Source organism: Pleurodeles waltl, chromosome 9, assembly GCF_031143425.1.
Source record: "Pleurodeles waltl isolate 20211129_DDA chromosome 9, aPleWal1.hap1.20221129, whole genome shotgun sequence".
Lineage (NCBI taxonomy): Eukaryota > Metazoa > Chordata > Amphibia > Caudata > Salamandridae > Pleurodeles > Pleurodeles waltl.
Genome location: NC_090448.1, coordinates 91,581,182 through 91,589,034, shown reverse-complemented (window position 1 = coordinate 91,589,034; position 7,853 = coordinate 91,581,182). Strand labels below are relative to the sequence as shown.

At 50.3% G+C, this 7,853-nt stretch overlaps 1 pseudogene; it reads right to left on the bottom strand.

Moving 5' to 3' along the window:
• Nucleotides 1-5,712: 5,712 nt before the first annotated feature.
• Nucleotides 5,713-5,878, bottom strand: LOC138260552 (U2 spliceosomal RNA; annotated as a pseudogene).
• Between the last annotated feature and the right edge of the window lie 1,975 nt (nucleotides 5,879-7,853).

The window sequence follows — 7,853 nt, the reverse complement described above, 5'->3', positions numbered from 1 at the left end:
GTGTTCCCATAGTCCAAGCGACTGGTGATGAGGGCGTGGGTGACGGTCTTCCTGGTGTCGGTGGGGATCCAGCGGAAGATCTTGCGGAGCATGCGGAGGGTGTTGAAGCATGCCGAGGTCACTGAGTTGACCTGTCTGGTCATAGAGAGGGATGAGTCCAGGATGAAGCCGAGGTTGCGTGCGTGGTTGGTGGGTTGGGGAGTGCTGCCCAGGGCGGGAGGCCACCAGGAGTCGTCCCAGGCGGTGGGTGTAGGGCCGAGGATGAGGACCTCCGTCTTTTCTGTGTTCAGTTTAAGCCGGCTGTCTGTCATCCAGTTCGCTACTTCCTTCATGCCTTCGTGTAGTCTGGTTCTTGCTGAGGTGGGGTTGTTGGTGAGGGATAAGATGAGCTGGGTGTCGTCGGCGTAGGATATGAGGTCGAGTCTGTGTTTTCGTGTGATGTTCGCCAGGGGGGTCATGTAGATGTTGAAGAGGGTGGGGCTGAGGGAGGATCCTTGGGGGACGCCGCAGATGATCTCTGTGGCTGTGGATCTGAAGGGGGGGAGGCGGACTCTCTGAGTTCTTCCAGAGAGGAAGGAGATGATCCATTCCAGGGCCTTGCCTCTGATGCCGGCGTTGCTGAGGCGACGTATCAGGGTACGGTGGCATACCGTGTCGAAGGCTGCAGAGAGGTCCAGGAGTATGAGGGCCACGGTTTCTCCTTTGTCGGTCAGGGATCTGATGTCGTCCGTGGCTGCGATGAGGGCGGTCTCGGTGCTGTGGTTAGCTCTGAAGCCGAACTGTGAGGGGTCGAGTGAGTCGTTGGTTTCCAGGGCGGTGGTGAGTTGAGCGTTGACGATTTTCTCAATCACTTTGGCGGGGAACGGTAGGAGCGAGATGGGCCGGAAGTTTTTGAGTTCGGTGGGGTCTGCTGTTGGTTTCTTTAGGAGGGCGTTGAGTTCGGCGTGTTTCCAGTTCTCCGGGAAGGTGGCGGTGGTGAAAGACGCGTTGATGATGTCTCGGAGGTGGGGTGCGATGATGTTGTCGGCTTTGTTGAAGATGTGGTGCGGGCAGGGGTCGGATGGTGATCCTGAGTGGATGGAGTTCATGATGCGGGTGGTTTCCTCGGTGGTGGTTGGGTTCCAGGTGAGGATGGTGGTGTTGTCGGTGGCGGGTTCCAGTGGTGGGTTCGTGTTGGTTGTGGTGAAGCTGTTGTAGATGTCGGTGATCTTGCGGTGGAAGAAGGCTGCGAGGGAGTCGCAGAGGTCCTGTGAGGGAGGGATGGAGTTGTTTTCTGCGTCGGGGTTGGAGAGTTCTTTGACGATGCCAAATAGTTCCTTGCTGTTGTGGGCGTTGTTGTCTAGTCTGTTCTGGAAGGCTGATTTTCGTGCGGCGCGGAGGCGTTGGTGGTGTTGGCGGGTGGCGTTCTTGAGAGCAGACATGTTCTCCTCGTCTGGTTGAGGCGCCAAGTCTTTTCGAGGGTGCAGCATTCTTTTTTGGAGTCCTTGAGGTCGGGGGTGAACCAGGAGTTTTTCTTGTGGTTGTTGGTGTTTGCTTGGGTCTTCAGGGGGGCCAGGAGGTTGGCGCAGTCGGAGATCCAGCTCGTGAGGTTGTTGGCGGCTTCGTTGGGGTCTGTGGTGCTGGTGGGTTGGTTCTGAGAGAGGGTCGATGTGAGTTGTTCCGTGGTGATTCGATTCCACTATCTTCTTGGTGGTTGCTGGGTGTGGTGGTGCACGGTGGTCTTCTTGAAGCTGAAGTGGACACAGCTGTGGTCCGACCAGGCGAGTTCGGTGGTGTGGCTGAAAGAGATGTGTTTGCTGGAGGAGAAGATGGGGTCGAGCATGTGTCCGGCGTGGTGGGTGGGGGTGTTGACTAGCTGTTTCAGTCCCAGGATGGCGAGGTTGTCCAGTAAGGCGGTGGTGTTGTTGTCGGTGTGGTTCTCCAGGTGGAAGTTGAGGTCCCCTAGGAGGATGTAGTCGGTGGACGGAAGTGCGTGTGGGCTGACGAAGTCTGCGATGTCTTCGCTGAACTTAGTGCGTGGTCCTGGTGGTCTGTACATGAGGGTGCCTCTGAGGGTGGTCTTGGGGTCGCTGTGGATCGCGAAGTGGAGGTGTTCGGCGTCGGGGAGTGAGTCGTCGACGTGGGTCGAGATGCAGATGGAGCTTTTGTATGCGATGGCGATGCCTCCTCCGGTGCGGTTGGTGCGGTCTGATTCCGGATGATTTTGTAGCCGTCGGGGATGGCTATGGCGATGTCGGGTGTCGAGGAGGGGTTCATCCAGGTCTCGGTGAGGAAGGCGATGTCCGGTGTTGATGAGTCGATGAGGTTCCATAGTTCGATGGCATGCCTGTGGACGGATCGGGTGTTGATCAGGATGCAGTCGAGGTTGTTTCCGGGGGAGTCGTTCTTGTTGGGTGCGATGTGTGTTCGTAGGCAGGTAAAGTGGCAGTTGCGGCAGGTGAAGGATCCGTGGGTCCGCTTCGGGGTAGCGCGGTAGCAGCCCGGCGTGCGGCCGGGTTTGAGGGCGGTGAGGCTGGTGGTGTCGTAGGTCAGGCGGGGGTGGCGGATGGGGTGGGGGTCACGGGGACCAGGGGTTCGGGCGCTGGGCGCGGTCCAGGCGCAGACGGGCGCAGACGGGCTTGCCTTAGGCGCGCCCGCTGTGCGCGTCCGCTGCGCGGCCTCTCAGCGGCCGCCATATATGGGGTAGCCGGGGAGGAGGGGTCAGCTGGGAGGCGGGAGGGTAGGTGAGTCAATGGGATTGCGCTTGAGGAGCGCAGAAACGGCGGGAAAAGCGGGAGGCGGGCGGCGGGAAAAAACGAGGGAAAAACGGCTTTGGGAGGGTGGCGAGAAAACAGGGGAAGAGCGATGCAGACGACGAGAAAGGCAGAAAAAGGACGAGAAAAGGCGGAGAAAAACAAGCACAACGAGCAGGGGCACCGGGCGCACAGGGGGGGGGCCACGCACTCGGGGATACAGAAAAAAGGTGGAATTACATTCAACCAGGCAGTCTCTGAGGCAGGCACTCAGGGGTACAAAATAAAAGAGGGGAACCGGGCACTCTGGGGCCACGCACTCGGGAAACAAGGAGAGAAGTGGAAGCAGCAGTCACAGGGGCACACAGGCAGAAATAGGCAACACTGAGGCAGGCAAGCACTGGTGGCGCTGCGGAGGCGGGGGAGCGACCTACCCTAAGGGTAGTTTTTACAAGGCAAATCACAAATGACATCATCTTCAATCACTTCCTCTAACTTTCATTGGCAAATTATGTGCACAGCGCACAACAAACACACAAAAATTGATGGGTCGAATACTCACAGTAAGTATAAACACTGGCGTCTATCGCTCAGGGTAGCATTCCAAACCATTGTTCTTTTGCCCACCATGTACCTCAGTTTGGACCCAGTCATGTGAAAATCATTGTTGACCCTGCTACAATAGTAACAGCCCAGTCTGAACCACCAAGCTAAATCCTCCCTGAACCAGAACACAAGCAACCCAAGACTTGTTCCCCCCCCCACTGGGGCACTTCAATTCAGTGAACCTTGATTGCAGTGGCACAGTGTGCACGGCCCCCTCGCCAGGGTATGCATATACCACTTAGGGTGGTACATTGTCATTTGGAATGGTAACCCAGCCAATTGCAAGTGGTTAGACTTATTGTAAGCACACCTCCAATGAACTTTTGTGTGCTTGACTTTCAACACAGCATTCATCCTGTTGTGCTCAAGTTTTCTATGTAAAACCCAAGGATCTGAAGAACTGTGCCCCCTTGCCTAAAAGGTGTAACTGAAAAATATCCACTACACTTGAAGGGCATAATACATATACCCCAACTTCTGCCAAAATTACTTGAATTCTTAGGCACTGATTATGATTTGGGTGGAGTGGAATTCTGCGTCACCTAATCAAGTCTCCTGAGAGTAATGGATCTGATTCTCTGACCAGTAAAATCTTTTTGGTCTTCGGATGCAACGGTAGCTAGACCACAAACCCCAGTCCTGCCCGGCATCTCACTATGTACACTTCAGTCTCTTCCCTTCCCTTACTATACCAGTCCCCTTTCTCTAACCCCAATGCACAGAGGCCTTTGCGCCCATTTACCACCTGCTCAGACTAGGTGTTGAATGGGAGTTTCAAAACCCATGGAAATGAGTATTCCATGTGGTTTATGGCGTGTACAATCAGATCTGCACAATTATTTCCCATTACATGGGGTTTAATTTGTAATTGCACAGTACTGTAGGATGTTACTGCATGGTAACAGTAGTCATGGGTGAGGAGTTTGGGTACAGTGCAACTCAGAATCAGGGTCTTATTCACTTATTTCTGATTAGTACCAATCAGTATCACATGACCCTCTCCACTCTTTAAAATGAGGGACAAAATGTCAAGAGTGGCTTATATTTGACTCACAGTTCCACTTGTTCTGTTCACCAAGTGTTACTCATGCACATTGCTTTTTACTTGGTCTTGCTACTTACTATAGGTGTATACTCGATCTGCTTACTCTTAGGAACAGTGTTGATCTCCTGATGAGCTTCTTAGCTGTGATGTACATCACAGAATATATTTAACTTACTTTTTTTTTCCTTTGCCAGGAATTCATGTTTGCTTCAGATGAAGACAATCGTTACCTTTCACGAAGACCTCTTTGATCGTAAGTCAGAGGTAAAAAACTTGACAACATGTGTACAAGCTATCCCTTTGACCCTTTACCTGTTAAGGAAGAAGGTCATGTTAGTAAAAAATACATTACATTACATCACTTTACATTTACTACACCTGTCTTCATCTGTATCCTCCTCTTCCCAGTTACCTTTCGGGCCCTGAAGTAAAGAGAAAAAGAAACAGCAAGTTAGTGGTCCCTCCAGGGTCCCCCTGTGTAAGGGTACAAGGGGAACCCTTTGGGTCTTCAGGCATCCTCGTTGCCGTCATCGTCTGATCTTTCCAGTGCTGCATAGTCACGCAGGAGGCTGTGGATCATCTTCCGGCAAGCAGGGGTCGATGTCTCCTTCTTCTCTAACACAAGGTGGTTTATGGAGAACAGAAGAATATCTTTAAAACAGCACAGGAGCTCCCAACAGTCCTAGAGGTCTCCGAGTGAGTTCATCCCTGGGAAAAAGCCAGACATCACCAAGTCTGCGGTGATGCATGATGCTGGTATCAAAGCCCTAAGCTCCATGCTTAGGGCCTTTAGCAGGTCTGGTCCTGGGCATAGGTGCATTCCCAGATGTGGTGGAAGGGCATCTCATCTGCAGTGTATCCTCTCTGGCAGGACTTGTATGGGTTGAGCCCTTTTAGATGCATGAAGGCTCTCACTGGCAGGCCTCCTAGGATGGCCATCTGGAGGATGTCTTTGTAGTGGCTAGTCAGGCGCTTAAAGGTGATGATCTCCCACAAATGATTTGCTGTGGCAGAGGGGAGTGTGTTGATCCGTTTGCCGATGTCTCTCCCACAGATCTGGTGTTGGACGATCTTCAGAATCCACTGGTTCTGGGCTGCAGCCACCAGACCAAACTCCTTGATGAACCTTTTTACTTGGCAACAGAAAGAGGTGTGCCATCAGAAAGTGAACATGACTCTCATCTTCAATCCTCAGGGTGTTCATAATGCAGTGGCACATGAAGACTACCCTCAGGATGTTGGCAATGACCCTCACTCCTTTACCTCCCTTGTTGTGGGTCTTGAACATCACCTCCCTCTTCACTCCGTCCATCTTGTGGTTCCAGATGAAGTAGGTCAATCTTGTGATAGCCTTGGCCAGTCAAGGCTGCACTGGCCACACTTGGACGACATAGTGGAGCCCTGGCAATATCAAAATTACTCCTACTGAATACTGGTTTGACTCTGATAAGTACAGATGCTAGACTTGATCTTAGCCAAAGGGCAGAGAAGCAACTTACTGATTAATATACATGTTCTATACACCAATAAAGCATTGGCCTTCTATCAGAAGCCAGCATATACCATCCCTTTCATTTCCCTGCTTACCTAGGGAAATGGTGAGGGATATGTCCAGCTATGATATGAACAGACATTTAGCACTCTATGACCAGACACAAAGCACATATGTATGCAGGCAATACGCATCAAGTAATCAAGGAAAAGAAAAAACACATAATGGATTCACAATGAAATGCAGGAGCTTAGTTGTCAAATCCTCACCAACAATGAAATCCTTGACTGGGTCTCTCAATAAGGCATCACAAGTTGTTCGAGGACTAGTTGTATGGTTATTGCACAACCTCAAGCAGCTCAATGCCTAAATGGAAATGCTCCTGAAGAGCAGCCTCCAAGAGCTCCTTCACTCCATCCATAGGGAGCTTGTTGTCCCCCTCTTCTGGCAAGCTTCCTCAAGCTTTATTCTCAGGCCCAGCATGTTTCTTCTCCATCAGCATCAACAAGGAGCCATTTGTTCGACCTCCATTTGCCTCTGGAATGTACACCGTACATGATCTTCCTGCAGGGGGTCCCTTCATTAGAGGGTGACACCCAAGAAGTCAGTCAAAGACGTTTATACAAAGCGGCTCATTGGAGTAAATAAAATGCAGGGTACCAGTTCGACTCAGCAAATAAAATCATCATGGCTTGCTGGGTGAGATAGGTGGGTCACATCCCTAGAAATTCGAGGGGGGCTGTGTGGTCCTAAACTTTAAAGACCATGACCTTATTCACTATTTGCTATCTCGATTGGCCCATCTATCATATCAACAATCTAAAATACATGACTTTCCTTTAAGTTTCTTCTATCGCCAACCTTCTATTAAATCCACAGCCATTAACCATCATAGACCTAGTCGGAACAATCAGTGCATCCACAGGTCTCTGGTTTCTATTGTTACTAGTAACCGCTTTGAACCACTGCAAAGCCTTTTGGATATTGACTAATGGTCGTCTTCCTCAAACCAAAATGTCTCAGGTCTCTCATCACGTTCAGTCCCTGCTTCTGACTCCCTCATTTGTCCTCAGGAGGCACCAACCACAAGAAGGTCCGCTCAGCAGTCAATACATCTAAGGACCTTCAGCTCCTCTCATGGAATATAGCAGGTATACATTTGAAACTAAGTGATGGGACCCGGCTGTCCTTTATCCAAGTCTTTGATATAATCTGTTGTCAAGAGACCTGGGCCACTAACTCCATCTATGTTGATGGCTTTAAGTCTTTCTGCTCCCCCACTGTTCCTTCTGTTGCAGGAAGGGGGAAGAGGGGTTTGATTGACCTTATCTCTACCGCTATTGGAACTTGATCTTCAAGGTCTTGCCCTAAACCCTCATTATTAGATCTTAAAGTTGTCACCGTCAAATTCACCTAATATATTTGTTAATTAACTTTTACTATATTTTTTTTGCTGCACAACCTGTCTGAATTAAAGAAGAACTGGAGTCCACTACAGCAAACTTATTGAGTAGCGGAAAGGCACATTTTTCACTCTTCTGAGCAGGCGATTTTAACATTGTTATGTGGACTAATAGGGGGAATCATGTTTGCGGAATCACGGATGGGCACAATGAAAATATTGGCCATTTTATGCACTCAGCCTATGGGGAAGATTTGAACAAGTTAATACTCACTTATAACCTGTCCTTCAGGACATATTTACATGGCCCAAGCCCCAGAAATACTGCAACTTTTGTTGGCAGACGTAAAGGTAGCGCAATCAAGTACATTTTTGCTTTCAGAGGATGTGGCCCCTAAACTGAGGAGTTACGAGGTGCGGTCCTTGGCGTTAAGTGACCATTATCTGCTCATCCTTTCCTCTGCGACCCTGTTGATTGCACAGAAATAACTCTCCTGTATTTTATACTGCTAACAGGGGGGTCCACAGAAAATGGCCACATATCGACCCTAATGCATTTTTTTCAGATTTGTGTAT